Source organism: Corvus kubaryi, unplaced genomic scaffold (assembly GCF_017639235.1).
Source record: "Corvus kubaryi isolate FWS band 111438036 unplaced genomic scaffold, C.kubaryi_AGA036_p1.0 37354, whole genome shotgun sequence".
Classification (NCBI taxonomy): domain Eukaryota; kingdom Metazoa; phylum Chordata; class Aves; order Passeriformes; family Corvidae; genus Corvus; species Corvus kubaryi.
The window spans coordinates 16,407,345-16,434,170 of NW_024581116.1; the positions used below are offsets into that span (position 1 = coordinate 16,407,345).

The window sequence follows — 26,826 nt, forward strand, 5'->3', positions numbered from 1 at the left end:
AGCTTAAATGTGGTTATCCATTTAAATAGTTTACTACTGGGAAAACAAAACTCTATAAAGTACAAAATCTCATTTGCAAAGGGGGTCCTGGGGATCGAAAGTGGATATACACATGCCATGTGTTGCAGTCTCCATCCTCTGCTTTTCCTGCTGTTAGGAAATAATTTGAAAATTATCTAAAATAAGAGCAATATATTCCATGGCTGAACAATAGGCTCAGATCTGTCTCCACAGCAGAACCTGAAGTGGCAGCCTTCAGCAGTACTTCCTGTAGTCCACAGGAAAAAAAGAAGTGAGCAGTTATTGGGAGGAACAGCACAATCTCTTCCCAGGAGGGATGTCTCAAAGGAAAGGCTTGGCTGTGGTGTGTGGGAGCCTCTGGCCATGGTTGTACTACTAGAAGGGAAGTTCCCAGGACTGCTCTTTGGTCATAAGAGCATCTGCATGTAGCAGCTTGTGTCCATGATGATTAAAAAGAAAAAGAAGAAGTGTCTCATGCTCTGAAACAGAGAGGCTGCCTCAAAAATTTCTGGCTGACTGATCATGCCTATGCCTAGACTGTGCCAAGGATTGGTCTAACAACAAGAAAAGTTACTGGCTTTCAGTGCAACGTCCCTTCTCAGAGATCCTTTGGAATTATATAACGAAAAGTGGGGGGTTTTTTTCCTCCTGTATTGGATTTGCATGGCCTGTTTTTAGTAGTGTGGAGGAGGCCACAGAGGTGGCTTCTGAGAGAAACTTCTGGAAGCTTCCACGACATCTGGCAGAGCCAGTCCCTGGTAGCTCCAAAGATAGACCCGCTGCTGGCCAAGGCTGGGTCACTCAGAAATGATGGTAATGCCTCTGTGATAACATAGTTGAGAACAAATCAAAACAAAGGTTGTTGCACAGCAGTATTTGCAGCCAGAGAAGAGTGGAGTGAGAACACATGAGCAGAACAACTCTGCAGACACCAAGGTCAGTGCAGAAGGAGGGGCAGGAGGTGCTCCAGGCACTGGAGCTGAAATTCCTCTGCAGGATGTGGTGCAGCCCATGGTGAGGCAGCTGTGCCCCTGCAGACCATGGATCCACAGGGGATGCAGAGATCCACCCGCAGCCCGTGGGGGAGGTGCCCACTCCAGAGCAGGTGGATTCCTGGAAAGAGGCTGTGACCCCGTGGGAGACCTGTGGAGAGAGGGGCCCTGTTCCCATGCTGGAGCAGCCTGTCCTTGGAGGACTGCACCCCATGGAAGAGTGACCCATGCTGCAGCATTTGGGGGGTGGTGTTGCTCATGGGATGGACTCACATTGGAGAAGTTCACTGAGAACTATCTCCCATGGGAGGAACTCCACGGTGCAGCAGGGGAAGGACTCCTCTCCTGGACCATTGGGAGAAGCCACAGGTGATGAACTGACCATAATCCCATTCCCTGTCTCCTAGCACCACTGGGGTAGGAGGTAGAGCTGGAAGGAAGGAGGGATGGGGAGAAGGTGTTTTTAAGGGCTTATTTTACTTCTCATTATCCTGCTTTGATTTTGTTAGTAATAAATTCATTTTATATCTCTAAATTGAGCCTGTTTTGCCTGTGATGGTATTTGATAAGTGATCTCTCTTGATCCTTATCTCAACTTATGAACCCTTCATTAAATTTTCTCTCCTCTGTCTAGCTGCAGAGGGGAGTGAGTGAGCAGCTTTCATGGGTGCCTGGCAGCTGGCCAGTGTCAACCCATGACATGCCCTAATTTAGGGATAGAATAAACTAAATCCTTGGGTCCAAACCATAAGTGATAAAAGCTCTAAGGAAACAATGCTGCTTTCATACATCCAACATTTCTTCACTTGGAATAACAGTTTGGGGAATATCTTTTGGGAAATACACTCCAAAACTATCCCAGGCACAATGAGTTGCCCCAAAAATAACAGCCCTCTTACTAATGATAAAGGAGCACTGGCCCTTGGTTCTTATATGCTTCTCTGAAAAATCAGAAAATGTTTTAAACACTATCACAAAGTCCATTAATATGGTATTTGTTGGAACAGAACCTGGTATCATCTGTAGTTTTAGTTTTATTGTCCAACAGAACTTTAAAAAGTCTCAGAAATCATTTTCTTTATTTAGTTCAGTTTAGTTTTTGAATTTTTTTAAAATTTACTCAGTGCTCCAGCCCTTGTGTAGTCTGGGTTTGGCTAAAGACTTTTTTGAGAGTTTAAAAGACCTCAGAGACACATCTAAGAGTTTAAACATTAATAAAAAGTGTTGGGGAAAAAATGGGGAGATTTTAAAATGTGATTTTGTTCTCTTCTGTACTGTAGCGTATGTAGCAACAGCAGTACGTGCTTTTCTTAGCATACTATTAGCATTAAATTTTAATAACATATATAGGATCTCTGGACTATTATACATAAATGAAGAAGACAAAACTCCTTTTCAGGTAAAATATGCATATTTCTCCTATATATTCTTCTTTTTTTTTCCTGCTATCTCTTTTATCATAAACACCAGAACTATTTACAGTCCTTGAAGGAAGACATAAAATTTAAGACTGCAGGTACTGCTCCTAGGTTTTTTGAATGCTCTAAAAACCAGCGATTTAGATTTTCTAAATAGAATCACTGTTATATTTAATACATGATCTTTATTTATTTTTTGAGGGGATAACTTGGAGAAGAGAGCTGAAGTTTCATATACCTTATAAAACCAGCATTCTATCATGTTGATATTTGTCTTCTTCTGTGAACAATGGTTTCCATTAGTGTCTTGTACAATTACATCTGTTTGATTATTAATGTGTTCATTAAAAGTATTTTTTTTTACCCTATTTCTACATTTCTATTGTTCATTCTGGCTGGGAAGGAGATTTCTTTCTAAAAAGACAAAGAGCCCAGTTGCCTGAATCTAATTGTATTCTCAGTTTACTTTAAGCAGAGATTTTAGTTGATCTAAAGTAAAAAATATTGTTTTTTGCTGTAAGCCAAGTGAACAGAATCTGTGCTTCCCCATTTTTCCCTGTCTTCATTACCTAATTGTTATTCCTTATTACAAGGTGTCTGCCATCATGTTATTTATTTATTTTGCAGCAGGTTCCTTTTCCTCCACACTTGTTCTAACTGGTAGTAAGCCCTTAATGCCACAGTGACCAATGGTAAATCACCGTGTCTGACACTGGGAGACAAAAGAAGCAGGAGGGACCTGTGAAAAATGCCTGCAAGAAGCAAAGCACAGCATGGATGGAGATGATTCACGTCTCTGCAGTGAATCTTCAGTAAAAGGTAGTAGAGCAGAACCAAAGACCATTTTCACTCATCTTGAATTCATTTCACCTGATCTCTAAAGTATTTCCCTGCTACCCACCAGAGCTTTGAACCAGGCTGCGTGTCTGAGTACTGCTTTTTTCCTTTCTTTTTTTTTTTTTTTTTTTAATTTCCCAAAAAAGTGAGATTAAAAAAGGCAGCTAACAGAGGGAGAAGCTACAAGCAAGGAATACAAAAAAGAAACCAATTTGGACATCTGTCTGTCCATCCCTTGAAACTTTCACAGATTTTTATGCAATATGATTTAGAATATGAAGTTTTCCAAAAACATGTAATGATCTTAAGTTCCCAAGTCACTTAAATGCTTTTGGAAAAGTTGCTGGAAATTGATGCATCCATACTTAAACAAAGAAAGGCTTTCTATTTAACAAAGCCTACTGGTAAATTTTTGTCTATTTTTATAGCTATTTTAGCTGTTTCCTTAAAAAATTAACTTTTTTTCCTTCTCTTTTGCAAGTATTGTAATGCCTGTTCGATTTAGTAACTTAGGGCTATCTTATTCCTGTACAAGTCTATGTAAATCTGCTGGTTACTTTTAATTAAGCAGAATCAAACCTGTTGCCCTTCATCCTGAAAAAGCTATAGCAACATGCTTATATGAGTCAGAGACTCAAAGTAAGTAAATTTAGGCTAGCACAGATAAGATGATGTTGAGAGTGACCTCATGGATCGTTGTGTTCCTTTCTACCACAGACAACTCCAACCATCATACAAGCTGATTTTCTTTGGGTTTAAACCAGTGTAGGGCTAGCCTTGTTAGTATGACTGAAAAGACACTGTCCTGCTTTCCTGGCTTTTCTGGCATTCCAGTTCATTTCTGCAGGACAAGAGACTTGGGATGTAAGTTTGAGTGCTTTCTGATTAACTTCAGCTGAAGCTGGAAAAAATCAACACAAGATTTTGCCACTATTGAGGTGTTGAACCTGGATTCCTCATATGTAGATATTTCAATTTAATTTCACTGGGGAGCTTACCAAAATTACCTTGTTGAATTCTTTGGGGAGGTGCCTGCATTTTTCCTAGCTGCTGAAGCTCTGTACTTGTTACCTATTCTGTCCAAAACTGAGACTTCAGTTGTCATCCCCCAGGCCCCCTCTTTTCTTATGAGAACTGTTAGCTGCGTCTCACTTTTGTGACTGAATTTTGGATCCTTCTAATAAAAAATCTTTCCCTAAAAACTTTTGACCATGTGGAAGTAATGCCATTGTTACTTGTGTGGTACTACACTATGTAACTTTGTTATAAGATTTATTCTAAATACACCGTTGAAAGTTTAAAAGGGAGTTGCTAAGGCCTGTGGATCTGAACCTTTGCTAAAGAAACAGTAATTTACCACCCAGAAAGTGATAGACAATGAGGGTTGGAAATTGTAATGCCATAGGAAAGTAAAGAATGGCCCATTTCTTCTTGCACAAACAGAGCAGAATCTTTTTATGCTAAGCAGTCTGCTTTGCAAACATACACAAGAGCCCCTGTGGTTGCATCTTAAAAGAATAAGCCTACCAATATATCTTATGCTCATTGATGCTATATACTGTAAAGATTTTTTTTACTGTAGAGGCGCTTTTGTCTTGCCTGGGTTGTAAAAATATAGCATCGACCTTTTTGTTTTGGTGCTATCAGTGATGTTCCAGGCCCTAATACCTGGAGGTGGGTCTAACTGCATGTCAGGGTAATTGCAGAGAATATAGAGTGCTCACCCTGCCCTGCCTCGGATCTGCAGCTACAGCTCAAGGTGGCAGACAAAGGGAAAAGAGAGAGAAAACATGTGCATGTGTTTGTGCATGCGTAGGCAGTGTTAACAGAAGGGAATTAGCTGGCTCAGAGCTTTGATTATTGACTACAGAGATTTTCAGCTCTGGTCTCTTGTGTGAATCAGTCAGATCCATGATATCCAAAAGTGGTTATCAGCTGATGATTGTTTGATTGCCTGTGAAGTAATTAGTTTGAAGTGGGCTCCCCCAGTGAGACTCACCTGGTGTCTGTGCACCCTTTCCAGGTGCTCTGGGGCCAGTTGAGGAGGTGATGCCTCCAGGCAGCCCCAGCTCCCTGTAACCCTCCCTTTGCTGACATGAGGGCTGCTTCTGCCACGTCACTGCTGATGACTTGCTGCTGTAATTGCATCCAAACCCATCTCAGTTAAAATGAGCCAAATAACCCTGAGATTTGAAACAATCAGTATTGGCTAACCTGGCTGGTTCTGCAAGGGATGGTGGAGACATGGCCACACAAACCCTTCTGCTAGCAGGCTGGAGGAGCTGGTGGGCTGCAGCAGTGGGGATAGCAGATGGGGCTGGAGTCAGCAACCTGTACAGCTGACACAGCTTCATCTGCAATGGGATTGAAGGGGATCTACAAATACTAATCTGCGTTCTTCACTCTTGTGATAGCACCAACACATTTCTAGGGACTAAATGAAAGTAAGAAATCACCCACTTGGCCTTGGTCACCATCCTTCAATTTTCCTGTTATGGACACCAGTCAGTTAAGACTAAACCTTGGTCCCATTATAAGAACAGCCAAATAATCAGTGCTTTTCTTTAAATCAGAAGTTAGTTCTTAAATGATGAAAAAGTTTGTAGTTCTTTAATCTACAACAATGCAAAGGTTCTCAGTGCAGCAAATATAAACACTTGTCCTGATCAGCCTGATAAACAACCACTCTTGCGGTCATTCATTACACCTGGTTACAGTGAGTGTGGAAGCTCCTGTATTCTCCAGTCCTGCAGGCTGCCTGACCTGTGTATAAAAGGACTGTGATTACAGCAATTTTGACAAGCACTGACTTCACTGTTAGACATTTAAAAAGAGTTAGAAGTAGAGATTTTCTTTTGGTGCTAGTTTTTCTTGGGTTGTAATTTTGTATTACTGTTGTAGTATAAATCATTTACTGTACTAATGGGAAGGCAAATTTCTGTGGGAGGGAGCAGCAGCAGCTGTCCTAGAGACAGGTGTGAGATGTGGCCCTGAAGTTTACATTTCTGGAACTACCTCTCTGCATGAGCTGCAAGTAATAACCTTGTAAAGGAAGTTGTCACCTTTTGGCCTCTGCTCCTCTAACCCTCAAATAATGACCAAAAAAGTGAAATTGTCCAAGTTAAAAGTTTTCCTTTTTTCAAGTTATAAATACAAAGAAGAGAAGGTCTGTTATTCAGTCATGTTAAAAAGAAGTTGAAAGCTTCTGAACTGGAGCATGGTTGCCATTATATAAGAATACATTTTCAAAGAGCATATTCTTATTTTAATTAAATCTTCAGTATAGTCTTCATTGTTTCCTGTCTCATTATTTGACATGCAACATATGTTAACTCCACTAAAACCAATCCACTGTCACAGTTTGTGTGTGTTTTAAACATATCTCCCCCTGCTGTATCACCTGTCAACAAACTGGTCACCTCTAATGATCTGTTTAGTCATCTGGTTCCCATTATTTCAAGTTTAAGTTCTTTTTCTGACAGTAGCTGGAAATGTTTCCTGCTGGGTGTCTCTGCTCTGTGGGCCAGCTGGGAGCACAGGGATGAGGGGAGCTTCTGGGGATTGCACCGTGGTGTTGCCTGCACTTCTGGAAGGAGCATCAAACCAGAACAGTGCTGGTTAAGCTACCAAGTACTCTGAGGAGTCACGTGCCTTGGCTGGGTCAGACATCCCATACAGATGAAGAGTGAACCAGGGCATTTCCTCACAGCATTTTACTGGGCAGTTGGCGCTATTTACACACAACATGGAGTAATGGGTTTGCTGGTTGTTTTAATTGAAACTCTTGTTCTCTCAAAGCTTTACTTGGTACCAGCCTAGCAACTCCACCCCACCTGGCACAACTATTTTACATCTTAAGTAAAGACATGGCCAGATACAGCCATTCTGGCTGCAGCAAGGGTGGACCAAGCAGTTCCTATCCACCCCACCCTATGCTGCTCATTTCTTCTCATGGTACCAAAGGGTAGCTCTTATGGTTCTGTGGGCTTTACTGGTTGAGAGTTTTCCAGATAGGGTGAGAGTGATCCTACCTAAAAAGCCCTTAAGACAGGAATTGTGGGCAGAAGTTGGGAAAGGAGAGAAATCTGAATTAAGCTGGACTGATGATTCTGTCACAATGCACATTTCCCAAAATCTGGAGATGTTGATGTGCTGGTGTACTTTCTGAAGAAATGTTGTAGGACAATACCATCTGTCCAGGATCTAAGGTTTTATTTTCAAGCATTTATTTAAAGTTGTATCTACTTCTGAGCGTTCACAATGCTGTATGCTTATTTCTTTTTTTCTGTTTACTATGTCTAGATAAAAGCATGGAGTAACACTTATCAGAACTGATATATTATGTGGTGTTATTTTAGCACAAATGCTTACTGTTCAGCACCTGTACAAGATCAGCCATGACAGCTGATGGTTTAAAATTTATGATGCATCATGTTGACAATATGATTTCAGCTCCAAAACATACAAACTGTACTTCAGTCTTCTTGTCTTTGCACATATAATTTTAAGCAAAGAGAGAACAACTCTGGACTATTCTGACAATTTTGTATCTTATTGCATCATATAATGTGGATTATATACAACAGAGATGGCTGAAAAGTACAGTTTCCCCACAGACTCTGCTCTGACAGATTTGCAGTCTGCTGAATCCTGCGGAGAATTGAGGATGTGCATTACAATGCCTCATCTCCTGCAGGATGCTGTGAACTTTCAAGTTCTTTTCACTGGGTAATTCCTACAGTTTTTTAAGTCAGGTATGAGCAGTAGAAGACTAAGTGATAGATACGAAAAATGCAATTTATGAGCAGTTTTCACATTTAGAGTAATACACATTGTAAATCAGATCATTGTCTAGTTTGCCAATACATGACACATTGTGCTGCAATGTAAAGCCAGAGCAGGGCACTTACCACATCTGGAGTGCTATTACTTAATTGAATGCATACCACGTGCCACAAAAGCAGACATATTATATATAAGGACAAAAGTGGAATAGGATTATGTGATGAAGAAAGGCACAATGCTTTTTGCTTTGATACCAGATGATGAAGTGACTGCAATCTGTATATTTCAACCCTTGTAATTCATGTATTTCATGCCAGCAATGGTATTTATTAATTTATCACCAGCATTAAAGTATTAATATTATAACTTGTAAATAATATAGTCATATGCAGAATTGTATATTTTAAATCAGTGGTGAATTTACCCCAACACTGAAGTAAAGAAACCATAGCATCAGGACTTAAAACCAAAATTAGTAATGAAGTGAAGAAATGGTTAGTGTGTTGGTGTCAGATTTGTCAGGGCAAAGCCAAGCAGTTTTGTAAATTTAATCCTTCCTCCACAAAGATTACCTAAGATAACTATTAGTAATTTGATATTTACTATTTAATGAGCTTGGATTTAAGCAAATAAATTTTCATCTTTGTGTTTATCCTTGTGAAAGTATAAACTGATGTATTATGCAAATAGCATCATCTCTGGTAAGCCCACCATCTCCCTTCATTCACACCGACTTGTCTGTGTGTTCCCATGTTGACACCTTCATTTTGAATATCCCTTTAATCCCTTATTTATTGATTTATAGCTGTCTCATCAAGAAAACACTTCCTTTCAGCTTATTTAACTTCTATTGACTACAAGATGTTGGTAAAAAGCAGCCTCTTCCCAAGGCAGCTTTGGACTTGCTGCGCTTGGGTTCACCGCTGGCTCAAGGATTTGCTCTTGTGTACTCTTGGTACTGTGAGGGAAAATCAGGTTTACAATAACCTCAGCCAAACCATCCCTGTCATGTGGGGTGAGCAAGCCAAGCAGATTTCCATATGATGTAAAGAAACAAGTACAGTAAAGGGGCAAAAGCAATTCTGATGACTAGAGCACACGCACAGAAAACAAATATGTCTAAACTGTATGTGTAGAAGTAGGCATTTCAGACCCCTTTGAATCTGAAGGGTGGGATTGCTATAAACCCTTAGCTCGTGTCAGGATTTAGCCCCAGGCCCACACAGCCGCTCAGTCACTTGTCTGATCGGATGGAGGGAGAGAATCATAAAGGCAAAAGTGAGAAAACTCATGGGTTGAGCTAAAGACAGTTCAATAGGTAAAGCAAAAGACATTCACAACCAAAGCAAAACAAGGGAAGTAATTCACCATTTCCTATGGGCAGGTGTTCAACCACCCAGGGAAAGCAGGTTTCCATCGTGCATAACGGAGACTTGAGTAGACAAACACCATCAATCCAAATATTCTACTCACTTTCCTCCTACTTCCCCCACCTTTATATGCTGAGCATGACTCTGTATGGTGTGCAATACTCCTTGGGTCAGTTGGGGTCAGCTGTCCAGACTAGGTTCCCTCCCAACTCCTTGTGCACCCCCAGCACCCTTGCTGGTGTGGTCGGGTGAGGAGCAGAAAGGTCCTGACTCTCTGTGAGCGCTGCTCAGCAATATATAAAAAATCTCTATTATCAACACTGTTTTGGTCACAAATAGAAAACACAGACTCTTAATGGCTACTATGAAGAAAATTAACTCTCTCCCAACCAAAACCAGCTTGACTTACCACCTCCCATCTCTGTCTGTCTTTTCATGCTGCTCCCTGAAATCCAGGCAAGACATTTTCAGTTATGTACCTCATTGTAAACTCCCTAACTCAGTTTTAGGAAGTGGGACAAATAGTGCAGCAGTATTAAGACCGTATAAGTAGTAGTGTTTGCATCATTCTTTCTTTAGAAGCGTGCACTATTTTGTCCTTACAACTATTTTCTCGTTTGAAGAAGATAATGTAATAAAAATAATATTAAAATAGTAAAAAATTCGGACTTCCGTCTTAAGTACTTCTTACTCCAGAAGCTTCTGGAAAGCAGATGCAAGTGCCCATTAACCATATACACACAGAAAGGGCTGGGTCTAAATTATTTATGTGGTATGCTCAGTGGGAGGCAGATAAGCCAGCACAGACAGCAGTTGCTGCTGTGGGATGGTGCTGAGCTTGTCACTGGCCCTGGTGTGAAGAAATGCTGCATGGAGAGGTTTAAGACGAGCCTGTGCATGAGAGTCGAGGACCATGTATTTGTTGTGAATGTTTATAATTTCTCTAATAATAGATTGTTATGTACAGTGCAGGGAACAGAGAGCAACTCTCACCTCTCCTTCCATTGAATAGCAAGTCACCTTATTCTGTGATGTACAAGGCAAAGTAATTGCATCTCAAACATGTGGTGTGTATTTGTTTAGAAGGTTAGTGCAAAATTGATTTATGAAACAATTTTCCCTGTTTCATGTCAGAGAGGCCATTTTCTGGTGAGTAATTAGATGTGGGTTTCACCTGCATTGTGACATACACTTTTGCGAAGCAAGGTATAGTTGCTGCTTTTCATTAAATAAATCTCAGGGAAATTTTGTCTAGTTGTTCATGAGAATTTTTTTTTCTGTGACATCATTTCGAAGATTGATTCTAGTTGATTTTGGAAGAGTAATGTTTTGAATTGTGTTTACCTGTGCTTCCCATGACACGCAATAAACAATGATCTTGTCCTACTCTGGAGGTAACTGTCCCTTTTCATTTGAAAATCATAATCTTAGATCAACATACATGAGAAGACCTGTACAGTATAATTGCACTTGACATGGAAAAAAATTGTCTTCCTGGTCCTCAAACTATCCCCTGGGCTTTCAGTTTGGTACTGAGCACCTCAGGGCAAAAATATTCTCCCGACCTGGTGCCTTTATTTTATCACAGTCAGTAAGTGAGGCAGACACAGTTTATGCATACTGATTGAAGATTTTTTCATACTTTTACATAGATTTTTAGGTAATTTTTCAAACTTTGGTACCTAAAGTTATATACATAAATTTTGCTTGTTTTTTTGGGGTATCCATTTTAATCATGTAAATCCTGGATTAGATTCAGATGCCCAGTACGTTTTATCTCCTAAATTTGAAATAGTACTCTGCTTTTTATTAGACATTGAATTGAACTGATTTTTTTTAGGAAATTACAGGGTTTCCAATGAGTTTCCTTACAATATAATTCAAATCTCATCAAGTTTAAACAAGAAAAGTTGAACATTAAATGAGCTATTTACTTTTTATAGACTTATATTTAATCTGGGAATATAGCAAAGAAAAACTTACAGAATATATTTGATATGTTATTGGCATATTAACTTTTAAAAAATTGTCTTTTTATGAATTTGTTAGATTAAGTGATTTTAAATGTACTATAAAACAAAGAAATCATAATTCATTGAATAAACTGATGCTGGGACTCCAATTTTAAGAAACTGTGGTGATTCTACAAATCTAAGATCACTGTTTTAAATAAGTTTCCTTTTAATTTGTAGATATTTTCACTTTACTTCCTCCTTTCCTTAGTGTAGACTGAAAATGCACATTTTTTCCAGGGAAAACAATGCTCTATTCCTGATCTAATTTCTGAATCTGGCTTTCATTTCAGTGGAAGTAATCTTGACATTCATTTAACACAAATGAAATCTATTTTATCGGTGATGATTTATTTACTGTTTGTTGGGACATGCCTTTAACACTTGAAGAATTTGAGGGTTTTTTGCAAGCTTAATATTAGGATTCTTTGGAAGAGAGGAATAGGAGAAGGGGATTTTGTTCCAGAATATTTTGAGTAGTAGCACCATGGATTCTTTTTAGTTGGTTTTATAATTTTGAAATTTCTCTAATAAAAGCATTGTACTTTTTGGTTTGAATTTCTGGAATTATGTTTCTCAATTGTTGTCGTGTTAGGCAGACTCTTGTATGGGAATTATGAAAAATGTAGCTTTTCTAATCACATGAAGATGAAGGAACTATATCAAGTCTGACTAGTATTTGAAATATTAATAGAAAATTCAGCTATGGATATGAGGTCTTCTGTAAACCCACAACACATGCAGAGTAATGCAGGGTCAGATCTGTAAAAGGATCAGAAGTTTAAAGCTGTTTAGGCAGATGATTTCTGGCAAGGTAGTCCAGAATTTAAACTTCTGTGACCTTCTACCAAACCTTAGATAACAAAGGCAGATTAGAAATAGTACTAACTGCGGTCATAAAATTCATTCACCCAGACTGTAATCTTCCTTAAAATAGAAGTTACAGCCTTCTTGGGAGGTCCATTCCTAAAGATTAACAGAGCATTCACTGCTTGTGGGGAAAGAAATGGGCCTAAAATTGGAAGGCGTCATTTTATAAAGCAGACATGGCAGGACAGAGACAACGAGTTGTGGGGAAGGGAAGCAAGGCCACCCCTGGCATCTCAGAGGAAGTCATTAGGAGGAACTTGGTGTGGGGGAAAAAAATTGCTCTCTTAACATGAACATTACTGAGAAACTGGCTGGTCCCCACACTGGCTGGCTCTGCTGAGTGCAGGCGAGACAGATGCAGAACTCTGATTGTATTGATCTGAGTAATAAAAAATTTAAAAAGAATAAGAAAAAGATATTTTTTTGTGGGAGCAGAAATGAGTTAGGAAACTGATTGCAGCACAGACTGGTAACTTATTGATCACTATTCAGGGCAGCTGGAAGTAGAATAAAGGACACGAGGATGGGAAAGCCAGAAGCCGCTCCACAAACAAATGGATAACCTCTGGCTAGCATACAGGAAAACTGGGATTCAGATGCATAACCTCTTGATCATGCTATATGGCAGAAATTTAAAAGAGAAGCAGAGACAGGAGATTTATCTCTTTGTGAAACTTGTAATTATACAAATTCCAGTGCAATCTTTCATTGCAAGTTTCTCCTTGCTGTCCTGAGTGGTTTGCCAGCTGTTGTCCACTGCAGTTTTTTACACGTGTTGATATAGACAACCATGTTGATATGTAGATGGTTGAGATCAATATATTTGTGGTGCCATTAACAGACACATTATAGCATACAGAGAATTATTTATTCATACATTGAATAGTTCCCAATGGACGTTTTACAACCTACTGGAAAACAGGCTCCGTGAGATCAAAATATAAATGTTATAACTGACGTGGGAAGGTTTGGAGAGGGAAGAAAGTGTAACTTTCTCATATATTTGTTCATTAAAAAGTATATTTCCTTAAGAAATGAAACAACTGGCTGCCGTGCTGTCCTCAGTCTCAGTGCTATTAATAGACTGACAGGCATTGCAGCAGACTGACTTTAGTAGAGTATTGAAGAAGATTGCTTGTAGATTGCTCCAGATGATGTTCTAGATTCTGTTCTGTTCTGTTCTGTATTACTCCACTGGAGGATGAGTAGAATATGTACCCAGCTCTGTTACATCTCACCAATGTGTGCTACAACTTGCATGCGTTTCTGATGTTGTTCAGAAATTTACATTGAAAATGGCCCTAATTTGCTGACCTACTCACTGTAGAATTGTTCTCAAACAAAGGGGCAGCTTCTGTGGGGTATGATCGTGCTTTTCATCATGTTAATATCCTTACAAAGTGGCTTAGCTGTGAAAATTCCCCTCAGGGCAAGTACCAGGACATAAGCCTGAAGGAGTTCATGCCTTCTGATGGGCCATAACTGACACAACCAAGCTACGCTGACACGTAAGAGGCAGCTGTCATGTCTTAGAAGGTGTTGAAGACTGCCAGAGTGTCCCACGAACCACAGTATTACATCATCCAGCGTAAAACTCCTCACCCTAGGAGAGGTACCTGGGCAATCCCACTGAGCCTGAGCATAATACTAACCCCCCAGGCTTTGTATTTCATGGGTTTCCACCACCCCAACAGATCAAGACTGTGACTATCACTTCGACCAACAACAAAAAATTGCAAGTCAAGTCTTATTTGTGGATCCAAGAGTGGAGACTGTATACATTTCTAGTCTTATCCTTTCTCTTTCTTTTTCATTATACATTTTCGTAAGAGTTGTTTTTACACTTTTATATTGTTGCATCTCTAACCAAAATGGCTACATTTTAAAATTTGCAGAGTACCATATTGTACTTTAATATTCTAAAGTTTGCAAGTAAAAGTTTGTTATTGAACATCCTGCGAATTTTCTCGTTTCTCCCGCGCACTGCCCAGAGTAAATCAAACAAACTTCCCCTAAACCTGCCGGAGACCATGGCATAACATGTTACTTAGTTAAATTGCTGCTTCCTGCCTTTTCATTCCTTAATAAGAGGAGCCCAGTGAATGACAAATCATGCAACCAATGCATAAGTGACAATTCTTAAAATGTAATTCAACTTCATGTGTGATTTAAAATACAGTGAAAAGGTTGTTATCTTTTCATGTACATGAAAATAAAATTTCAGCTTTGCAAGTACTCTGCGAGGCTTTAAAAATATTAAAGAGGTGACAACCTTTTTAGGATTTTAGGCTGGTGATGGCATATAATACTCCAAAATAGGAGTAATCTAATGGTTTGAGCAAAAGTAATGGTTTGAGCAAAAATTATTTCCAGTTGTCTGCAACTACATAAGTATATGAGAAAAATCTTGATGTATTAAAAATTGATGAGGAATAATAATCAATCTTTATCTTTAATGCAGTATATTTAGCTCTTTATATTTTCTATGATGGATTTCTTTCAATGCAGGTGCAACCTGTGCTTTCAATCTCTCTAGTTTCGATACACCTAGTCTAATTTTTATACAGGAGTTTAAACTGAGATATATTCACATTTCCTAAATATGTCCTACAGCATTCTATTCTCAGACTCACAGTCTGCAGGAGGGGTTGCTGCACCCTTAATGAAAGAACCTGTCCCAACACCATCTAACATAGTGGTTTAATAAACCCCAGATTTTTCTAAGGTTTATAAGAGGATTTTGAGGAAATTTTGGAAGTCTTTCACATCCTTCTATGGAATGACAATCAAAAGTATCTGTAGAGACAGTTCTGGAGTTGTGGTATTAAATTCCCTGTTCCAGCCTAAGAGGTACTCAAAAGCTGTCTAAACATGGTCAAGGGCAAACAGCTCTAGGTGATCCTTCATGAACCGCATGACCCCCAGAGGTCCCTTCCAACCTTAACCATTTTATGATCCTCTATTTACTTTGATAAAAGAAATTAAGATGTGTGTGGATATACATTTCATGAGAATAGTCCTATTTTTATTCATCAAATATTATTATTGTGATTGTCATCACTACAGAATACAATCAGTAAGAATAACTTGGATTTTCTTCTAACATGTAACCAGACTCAGCTTTGTACTTTTTTGCACTTTCAGCTGCAACTATGTATTGAAGGTGTACATTTTATTAAAGCTGACATTCTTACAGATTTCTATACTCATATGATACTGGGTTTTGACTTCTTTTGCTACAACTTGACTTTCTGGATTTCTCATACTTCACTACATCCTTGAGAAAAGGTTTCTATTTCTGAACCACAGTGCAGTTGTTATTGCCCTTATTGCTTCCCTCTTAGTTTTAGTCATCTCCAGCCTTAAGTATTCAAATGTTTGTTACCCTTTCCTGTCATCTTTTGAGTTATGTTTGAATTCCTTGAAGGAAGGCAGAGTTCTGTCAGGGACTTTTCATGAGACTGGCATTTTTCCCCCTCTCCCAATTCTACTTGGTTGCTCTAGCACTGTAAGTGTAATGTACTAACAATAAAGCAAAGCTGTACTACATTCTGCAAACCTACAGTAATACTTTCAGGCACCCAGTTCAAAGATCTTTTTCTCAATGATCTTTTCATAGATTTTCAGGGAAAACCAAGAAAATAGGAAAAGGCTGAAGTATCTATAGGCTATAAATATATCTATCTATCTATCTATCTATCTATCTATATCTATGTATAGTTATATCTATAGATAGGTATCTATATCTATCTATAGATATGTATAATATATTTATAGGCTTTCATACCATGATTGCTGATTTTTGATTAAAACAATAATATCATGCCTGACTCATTACAACACCTCCCCTACACACACACACATGCTTAAAGTTATTGTATCTGCTAGAAACACCCCATATTGCTATATTTAGAAAATCAAACCTCTTTCTATCACTCTGAGTGCAGAGTTCCATTCTCTGGTTAAAACCTGCTTCTTATTTCCACATACACATTCACATACACATTGAGTTGGACCACAGTTACTTGACTAGTGATGGAAGTTAAAAGTTAAGCAGCTGGGTTTTTTTCTTTTTCCTGTGGGGAATATAAATTGTGATATAGGTCAGAGAACAGTTTACAAAAACTTTTATACAGAATTTCATATATGAAAGAATAAATTTGGGAAATCACTCATTTCCCCCCCTTCAATCTTTTCACTTAAATCTAGATTTGTCTGCATATAAATATATAGAACATTTTCTGTAATTGTTCTGCTAGTAGAGCAGATGACTTGTCAGTAGATAAAAATGTACTTAACACTTAAATAACTCCTTCATACATATTGTTAGAAAGCATTTTACAAATACAGTCCTATCAATGACCATTTTACAGATAGAGAAGGGAGATATATATTAATTTATTTGTTAAGAGCTAAGCAATGGATAAAAACAGATTAAAACATAGGACTGTAGGATAAAATTCTTATGTGCTCTACATCAACAAGAAGTTTGCTGCTTATTTTCTGAAGCAACAATTTTATCCCGAGTGACCTACCTTCTCATCTATTGCATAGCCTAGCACTGATTGCCTTTACCTACACTTGAGATGGTTGACCTGACGTACAGAGTTAGAACCTAAAACAATATTTTGTTTTGAATTTTTACCATAGTATGGACTGCTTTGTTCATGGATGAGATCTCTCTCACTTCAGCTGTCTGCAATTAGAAATTTAAGCTCAAGCTAGTTTTCTGAGCTTCTTTTGTTGTCAGCAAAGAAAAGATGCAACTCTAGAATATGCTTCCTTCCATCTATTTGAAGACAAAGATGAATTATCAGTTTAAGCTTGCCCTGCTGTCAGAAGAAACAGTATTGGAGTCTTCCCCCCTCCTCATGTGCTCATCACAAAGTGTCAGATGCACCATGTGGTGAGTGGATCTGAGCTAAAACTAAGCTTGTGTGAAAATGGCTGGTTTTCAGCCAGATCAGCTCCCTGAACAATTTACCATATATTTGTACAAATGTGGTATCAGCACAAGAGACAAATATGTGCAGGACTGGGAATAAGGCATGTAAGTAAAAGCAGTGCAGGCCTGCTTTCTTTCCCTGGTAGCACCAGGTTAAAGGACCTACTGAACACCAGTCTTAGTCACCTGTGATGGTTTTGACTGGGGCAGAGTTAAGTTTTCTTCATAGTAGCTTCATAGTAGCACATGCCTGTGTTTTGGGTTTGTGACTAAAACAGTGTTGATAATTCAGGGATGATTTTGTTACTGATGAGCAACACGTACACAGACTCTGGAGCTTTTCTGCTTCTCACCCCAGCCCACCAGAGAGGGGGCTGGGGGTGCACAAGGGGTTGGGAGTGGACCCAGATAAGACAGACGACCCCAGCTGACCCAAGAAATATCCCACACCATACAAGTGTCATGTTCAGCATATAGAGCTGGGGGAAAGAGAAGAAAGGGGAGGACACTCAGAGTGATGGAATTTGTCTTCCCAAGTCAGTGTTATGTGTGATTGGGCCCTGCTTTCCAGGCTGAACACCTGCCAGCCCATGGGAAGTTACGAATTAATTTCTTGCTTTTCTTTGCTTATATGCACAGCTTTTCTTTACCTACTGAACTCTCTTTATCTCAACTCATGCTTTTTCTCACTTTTACCCTTCTGAGTCTCTCCCCCATCCTCCTGGGAGGGGAGTGAGAGGCTGTGTGGGTCTGAGCCAACAGCTGGGGTTATACCATGACACCACCTACCATATTAAGCAAGATTAATCTCACCTAAAGTTTATGTGCAATCACTGCTGCCTGGCATTAACCTTATCAGCTGAAGTTTAGTGTGATATTAGTACAACAGGCTTTTTTAAACTCCACCTCCATGAAGGAATCTGACATGGTTAAATAACCATTAGAGAAATGCTGTTATTGGAAGTGGAGTTGCTGAATTCTCTGTTTATTTGTAACATCTTAAATGCAAAGATGTTGTTATTTTCCAGATATCTTAATTGTGAAAATTTAAAGAATTATAAAATTGAAAAAGACTGAACAGATTCACCTCATGCTCTGATTCTATACTTGATCTAGTTACAATTCTCCTAGATACTTGTTTATTTTACTGAGAAGGCAAGCCCAAAAGGATTAAACCTTGCCTGCAGCTTTCTTTTTGTGCAAAAGTCAATTATGGCTAGCTAAATATCCCTGAGGTAAACATGTGTGAGGCTGATAATGTGGTTAGAATAGCAACAGCAGTTTTAAAGGAGACTGGTGTTCATGGAGTTAACACATTCCATATTGCTATCATGCAAAAAATTACAGACACTTCCAGTCAGGGAGCATCAATCAATTTTTGTTAACTTTCAGGATTTTTTCTTCCTGATGGAGCTAATATTACATCCAAATATTATGTGTACTGCATTTGTAAATTTAATTCCATTTGCTTAAGGAAATCTTCTGTATGAAAAATGTGAGTTAAAAACTATGTTATTTACCTGGTGCCACTGGATTGACTGTGGAATGGGTCAAATCCTGCCATTCTTAATGAGGAAAATATTGACTAATGGCTTAAGTAAATATTATCTGAATTCAATGAATGTTTAAGTCTTATGTATTAAATATTCAGAGGATCAGAAAATAGTTCATAGCTTTTCCTCCCAACCACCGAACCACCATGGCACCTAACCAGCCATGCTCGTGCTTATAATTTCCTTCTGTATTTTGGCAAAATGTTGCAGTTTCAACAGACAGTGCTAAAAACATCATATATCACCACAGTATGCAACCTCGTAGCAAAATGATTCACCTGGGAATTTCAAGTTCCTTGCAATTAGAGAAAGGAACTGAAACCGTGTTCTCACAGTGAGCAGAGTGCTATAGCCACTGACACTGGATTAAGGGAGGCAGGAGCTGCTGTACAACTGTCCTCCAAGTGAATTTTGAGTAAAGGCTGATTTTACTCCAGGAGGAGGTAAAGGAACCGTGACATGCAGTCAGAGAGAGAAAGAATAACATTCCTCCATTTGGGCCTACCAAAACTCTGCAGCATCAGCTAGCTTGAAGTGACTCCTGACTAGGACATAGGCCCAACAAATCCCAATGTTGCATCCCAGGCTCTTTCCATGCATGTTTAGGAGCCTAATGCCAAACTTTGGCCTATGACTTTCCAAGAGTGATAGGGCACCTAACTCCTTTGCCCTTCTAGTCTTCTCAATATATTTTGTCGTCTGGTCTATAAAATGGAAATATTTTTTTCTCTTGGGACACTGTGAATAGATGGAAGACCCTCAACTACTGATGTGAGCCAAGGCTAAAATAACCAAACATTAACAGATAGCAGAGAGGTGCAGAAGAAACTTGAATTTTGAAATATTTCTGAATGTATTAGACCACTTTTGTTGAAAGGGTTAGCCTGGCAAAGAACCAGTAAGAGTAATGGGTAGATAATTTTACAACAGATATTATTTTTATTTCTTGTCAATCTATGAAATATTGTCCTTCCGGAGGTAACCTGAACGCCACATGGTGTAGGCAATTAATTCCCTCTGTCCTCTAAAAGTATTTTGCATTTACTTTCAAGACAATTGGCTTTTCTCTCCCCTCTGGCCTTCCAGAAATTTTATGTTAAACAGAAAGGAAATTGGTGACCGATATGAAAAGGTATTTGACCACGTGTTGATCTCACAGATCCAGAAAATATTATGTTACCTCTCAAACATGGTCTTACTAACAGTCTGAGTTACTCATTCAAAGATCAAGTGCAAAATAAAATCAAAAATTTAAAACCATCGATTTTTCCAAGTTATTCAGGTGTAAAATCCCTGCAAAATTATTTCAATGAGAAGCACTGGATTGCTTTTGGAAATATAGACTATAGGTGTCACTTTCCACAAAATTACACTGGTGTACCTCCATTGTCATTAGTATATGTTACTTGTTTAATAGACTAAAAAAGCCCAATTTGGTTGGCATTATTCATGTTATGATGGAATTTATTTATACCTGTTGACTCAAAGGTGTTTCAGTTCCATGACCAAAACGTGATGAGCATGTGATAAAGAATATCAAAGTATTCTCAACTAACTTTGAGATAGAAGAGCATAAAGACTTCCTGTGAAGGGTTGGAATCCCCATCAGTGGAAGAAAGTTGATTCTCTTGGATTCAGAAATAAATTATAAAGGTGGAATAAAACAAGCTTTTTGCATTTTGGAAGATTTCATTTGGAGAATTTCAAGGATGCAAAATCAAAACCATAAATAATGGAAAATGCTAGAAGTCTTTGTAATCTTAATACAACCCCTTGCACTGTATGTAAAGCAAAAGTGTCTTTAATTACAAGATCTCATATAATTTATGTCACAGTCACTGCCTAATTCACCGCTCTGAATGGTTGGTACCCACAAAAAGAGTATTAATTTGACATTTACTTTAGTCTTCTTTGTTTGAGGCATGACCCTCCCTTTTGTCCCTAAGATTCAAACCTAATTCTGAATGTAGAAATACTGACCATATCAGGGTAAAAATACTTGCTATGGTAGTCTTGCCTAGTGTCCTAGTGCTTCTTATCTGCTCATTAACATAATTTCAGTGTGTTCCTGGGTTAAAGGATGTCACTTTCCTGTTTAACTGATGGGAGAACTAAAGTAAAGAAGGATTATTGTCAGTTCCCAAGCTTGCTTAAAACAAGATAGGATGTGTTTTTTCATAATTTGCATTCATAGTATAATTTCATTGTTTGTTTTCATAGTTTGTGTGTTCTGGTAGCAAAGATTCCCTGGGCTATTGGGAGCAACCCTAAGTACTTAACTTATTTCTAAAACAGATTTCATGGACCATGTGGAGGCCATAAAATGAAGAGCATGAAATGATCTAGGAGAAGTCTGATTTAAGCGGCCTCTGTAATTGTACACTGACAGTGTAACACAAAAACTCCGTAGCAGAAGTAAAGGTAAAACTTAGCTCTTCAAGGTAATGCATGCAAAATTCTTTTGCTTTCTTTGAACCCCATTTTCCCACTCATTACACAGATTTTGTGTTCTGCTGTGAATGATGTGAGTAGGAATCTGAGTCACCCCCGCAGCCCTCTGAATTGATAGAAGAGGTGCCTATTGGTGGGAAGAAAAGTGCTAAATTTTTCATAATATGAAATTCTTTATAATTCTTTGTAATAAAACAATGTAATATCATGTGGGGTTCTTCAAAAGTCTGTAAAAAAGCACAGTTTGTGTGGAATTGTTTTATCCAAAACAGGCAATATGAGCAGTGTCACAGTCAGGAAACAGCATGCAGATGGCAGTAACAGACTCTTGCCATGTCTGGCGCTGACAGGAGATGATTTTCAGTGGGCTTCACTGATAGCTGTTAATAGTAGAACTTTAGAATGCTTCTAACTTCTAACTTGACTATTTTAGGCTGCCCTCGTCTTTCTTTAACTGCTCTGTCCTTGGTATTGAAAAGAAAACCTGGGTGTCATCCCACACAAGCTCTGCCTAAGAGATTATGTATCAGGCTTGATCATATCTTTATTTCATGTGCTCATATTTTTGAGATATAAAATACAGTAGACTAAAAAGATCATACCCGTCTTGTTGAATTTAATACTTTCAATACAAATCCCTAAATAAACAAGTCCACAAACTGAGAGGAATTCCAATATCTTGTCTTTCCCTTTGTTAACTCTAATAATGTAGGTTATAAAATTGAATCTTTTTTTTTGTAAAACCCCTTTCTTGTCAGTGAAAACACTGTACCTTTTCCATTTTGTCAAGTGTTCATTTAGGGTGTTCAAAGAGATCTGTGCCTAGCTTAACTCATTTTTGTGCTAAGCTACACTCATAGCATGTGTTCCAGCTCTCTCATGTTATTTGATATGGATGTAAAAACATATTCTGTCTTCTGCCTTTATATGCTAGGACAACAGACAGCAGCTGATAAATATGCAGATACTAAATGCAATTCCTTTAATTGAATCGAAACATTTCTGTCAGAAGCATAAAGGAAAGACTTGTGATTTTCGTGCAAGTAAATATAATAAGGCTGTCTTTTTGGGCTTTTTTTCCTCCTCAAATGTCTGTGGCTCTGACATACCATAAGGGATGAAGTGTTTTAGCAACCTAAGGGGTTGCTTCTAGTAGTGGTGGTTGCCCTTGGTGAAGGATATCTGGAAAGAATTTGAATGACCTTGTACTTTTGAGCCAGACTGGTGCTATTAATATGTTTTTGCTGAGAAATTCCTAAAGAGGCAATTATATTGTCTGTCGTTGCAAATATAAGAGCAATATAGGAATATCCAAAAAGTTGTCATTGCTCAGAAATCATGCAAGTTGTACTTGCAATATTATTGCATTAGAACTTTAGAGATTTTTACACTTTTTTTGCTACCATAAGGTTTCAAACATGCATGTGGGTCTTCTGTGCTCTCTTTCATTCAGAATAGCAGCACACATGTGAATGCTGAGCTACACTCACAGCAGGTGTTCCAGGTCTCCTTGAAGAGGATATATCACATGCTATGTGAGCACTTTCCATTTGGGCTCAACACTCAAAACACCAAGTTCCAAACTCAAACCCCTTTTCTGAACATACAGAAAAATAGAAGCATAATGTATATTTCAAACTCCATATTCACACACGTGGAATTTGTTAGGCTATGTGCTTTGGCAGTGACAAAAAAAAGAAAAAAGGGGAAGGAGAGAAGAAATAAGAAGGACACCAGAAAGAAGACAACTACTAACAAAGACAGAACAACACAGCGTGAAGACGAAGGCAAAGGGGGTGGAGAAATTTTGTAGAGCTTTATTGAAGGATGGATTTGTTTCTGTCTCTTTTTCACACTGGTGGTCCTCTGTACTTCCATCCTCCCTGTCTTGTGATGTGATTTCCTTTTGTGTTGTCAACATGATGTGGCAGTTAGAGAGGGTTCTCTCTATGATAATTTACTTGTTTAGCCCAAGAAGTACTTCTGTATCTTCTCCTGGTTGACTTGGAAAACCAATTAGTGCTTGTTAGTTGTACTGAACTCCATGCTTGTTGGTTTGTGGTTACGTACTCTCAGACCCTAATGTCTGACACAAAACAAAGACACACTTTTTTTCTGATCTACCTGTAATTTGTGGGTTCAACTCTTAACATTTCTATTCCATTAATATTGTCATTTCTGGACTGAATGAATATAAAATCTAATCTATGCTCTCCAGAGGAAACCACTGTAACACTTGAACATGTTACTGTTAAAGGTATTTGGGTCAAATATTGATTTTTTCCAGTATGCCAGTATCAATCACTGTATTTTAATTTAATTCAAAATAAAAGGAACCAAGAGTTCGTGGAAATGAGTCATACCAAGATGGACTTATTTTCTCAGGGCTGCTATCTCAGTCTGCTGATACAGCGGGCAACAGAAATAATTCAGTACTTTAAGGAAGAGCTAGGCTGCTGGGTTGAGATAGCCCATATTTATACTTATTCTGATAAAATCAAGAAGCAATCTGTTAAGTGAAGTCTCTCCAGAGGAGCATGAGCAAGGTGGCTGTCAATGAGTGGGGTTAAAGCCCAAGGGACTGGAGTGGCTAGGGGAAGGAACTGATTTAGTAGCATATTATATGGTGCACAGTAAAACAAGGGTGTATGTCAAAGATTCCCAACCTAGAATATCTCTAGCAGCGAGCCTCAGAAAATCGGCTGGCCATGGCAAACTGCATTTGTAAGTAGAGAATGAAAACAAGCCAGTGTTGCTTGAACGTGCATTCCTACCAGATATTTAATACTTCAGTAAAACTGCAGGATTCACAGATGTGGTGGATTCCTCTGGATGTGGAGCAGAATCACATGTGATTTGTCTATATTTTCTTTTGGGATTTCTGGGTAGTACAAGGAGACAGTTAGAGATATGTGAATAGATTGTGAAGAGAAATTGGGAAATATGCCCCCAAATTGTAGATACACAAGTTTGAAAGTTTTGTGCCGCTATCTAATGCAATGGTCTGGTGGGAAAGCGGCCAAAGGAACCCCTGTGTTGGTTCACATAAATCCTGTGAACTTGTATATTTGTAGTTTCTGTAACTGAAGTAGGTTTTCTAGGGTCCGATGTGCTGTATCCCCAGTGCAGGGATTCTAATAATCCTGGCAGCAGATTGATTTTCAGCAAGTAGAGTTCAGATTATGAAATCCCTTCTCTTGCTAGCAAACACCTGCTGCTGCAGAAAGATCCACTAAGACTAGTGGAATTACTGGAGTCTTGACTAATTTCAGTGAAACTTCCACAGTCCTGGTCCACTAGTAGGTACGTGGTTAGATTTAATTGTGTTTGAAAAGAAACGGAGCCATACCAAAGTACAGGAGGGGAGAAATATCAGTGGTGCCTATGGATATGCCTTCATAGTAGGTGAAATCCACATACTTCTCTGAGGTTTACCCAGAATCCCACCCTGTTATTCACATCCCCTTAAAACCTTGCCTGCCTGTCCACAGAAAATTGACACATTTGCTCAGACACAGCTACAGGATAAAGTCTGTGCTGTGCTTTAAGAACAGTTCTAGCCTATCTACTTTGCAGTGAACGTGTGAGTGAAACTCATTTTGTTTCCCCAATTCTATTTTATATCTGAGAATTTCTCACCTTTTTCCTTCCTCCTGCACCAGAGACTGCATGCGTATGTGTTTGTGTATGGTTACCATTTAAATCCTCATTTCAGATGCTCTGTCTCATATCTGACCAGCAGAATCTGTCTCAGCCCAGAAATTTAAAAAGAAAAAAATCTGTTTGAGGTTGGTGATTGCTGACCAGAACACTGTTAAGTCAGTCATGGTCATATTCAGAGGTAGAGGATGTGAATGAGTATTTCCACCTCTGAAGGAAAGACAAAATTGGTCTGAGTGCTAGGCACACATAAGCACATCTTGAAGTATCTTATCTATGCCATCTAATTTAGAAAGCTGGGTTGGAAGCCTGAGTTTTCAAGCAGAAAATCCAGAAGGAGATAAGCAGCAAATAAGGCAGAGGAGGGAAGAAAAAAAAAGAGTGATGAGGAGGACAGGGGGAAAGAAAAGACTTTTTGATTAAAGTAATTGATGTGATTTACTCCCACAGAGTATTTAATATCAAAATGTTTTGAGTTGTCCTTTAGACCATCTTGTACAGGAGGCCATGATTCCTAATTCACAAACAGGGATGTGGGCAAAATTTGTCACTGTGCATTCATTCTGCTATGGGCTACAAGACACCTCCAAAAAGGCCAGCATGCTCTTTATTAGCAACCCCTTATCTATTGAATCGTGACCTTGGCATGGTTCTTGCAGTACAAATTAATCCGCTACTCCAAGGAGATTTCTTTCCTCCCCACTGACTTTCTATTGGTCACTGCTCTTGTGGTCTTGCTGTCTTGTAATAATGAAAACTAGAACTAAGTGTCCTTTCAGTGCATGCACTCAAGTCTACAGTTATTGTTTCATTCACTGTCACTTCAACTTCAGTGTCCTATTTTCTTATCCTGATATTCTTGTTTTATCTCTGTGCACTCTCAAATCAAAGCCAAGTGTTACGCTAATCCATACATTTAGTGAGAGCACACAAATATATGTGGATGCTAAAGGGGCTTCAGTTTAGTTCAGGACAAAAGAAACAGTGGTTGGTATAAATTCTGAAAACCACAGCAATGGGCAGATCTGGCAACTGACCATCCACCAAGAGTGTGCAGTCTTTCTTTAGTGTTCCATGAACCTTCATCCACAAACTTTGAGGTTGCTCTCTCTTTCAGATGAAGGTCTGGGGTCACTGCTGGTGAATCCCATAGCAGAAGGAGGAAGAAAAAAGAAACAGACCCAACACGACCTGATGACCTGGAAGTTGTGCTGAGCAGGATGCTGAGGACCTACTGGAGATGAATCTATGGGAGAAAGAAGCAGCAGAGTTGAAGTCAAAAACCAATAAATGACTGCCACTGTCTTTGTGACTGTGGCTGTTACTGAAGCAACAGCAGTAAGAGTGGGAATATTTCCCAGGTAGTAACCAATATAGTAAGTGCTAAAAAAACTGTTGTGCTGTTGTATGCTGGGTCACCTCAGATGGAATTGCAGGGAGATACTAGGGGCTTTCCCTTTGAGTCCCACACAACCTCTGCCATGTACAACCCAAGACAGATTTACACATGTGAAAAAATTAAGATTGGAAGTACAAGTTTACTCCGGCTACATCTGAACTCGTTGTGAAGCTTGTGATCCATTTCCTTTGCATTCCTCTTATGCTGTTATGCTCACAACACTGTCCCAGACAATTAAAAAATCATGGACACTGTGATAAATGAAAATGTCTCTTGATGTTTTTCGTACTTTAGATCCTTCTGTTTTCTGGCTATGTGGCTGAGAGTTCTGTTGCCTGCAATTTCTCTTCCTTAGTTCAGCACCCTATTCATGTGAAAATTTTCCTTTTTTTTTTTGGCAATTTGTGCTTGATAATATTTTGTTTATTTTGTTTAGAAGAAACTGAAAGCAAACAGTAAGTTTCTTGGTTGAAAGAAGGTTCCAATAACTCCAGTAGTGACTAGTCTTGGTCA

The 26,826-nt window shown here is 38.8% G+C and overlaps 1 long non-coding RNA gene across 1 annotated transcript; it reads left to right on the forward strand.

Annotated features, from left to right (window-relative positions):
* Window positions 1–1,045: 1,045 nt before the first annotated feature.
* On the forward strand, window positions 1,046–26,574 carry LOC121667019. Its single transcript, XR_006016885.1, has 3 exons — window positions 1,046–3,250; window positions 21,099–21,224; window positions 26,032–26,574. It is a non-coding gene; the product is annotated as an uncharacterized LOC121667019 (long non-coding RNA).
* The last annotated feature ends 252 nt before the right edge of the window (window positions 26,575–26,826 follow it).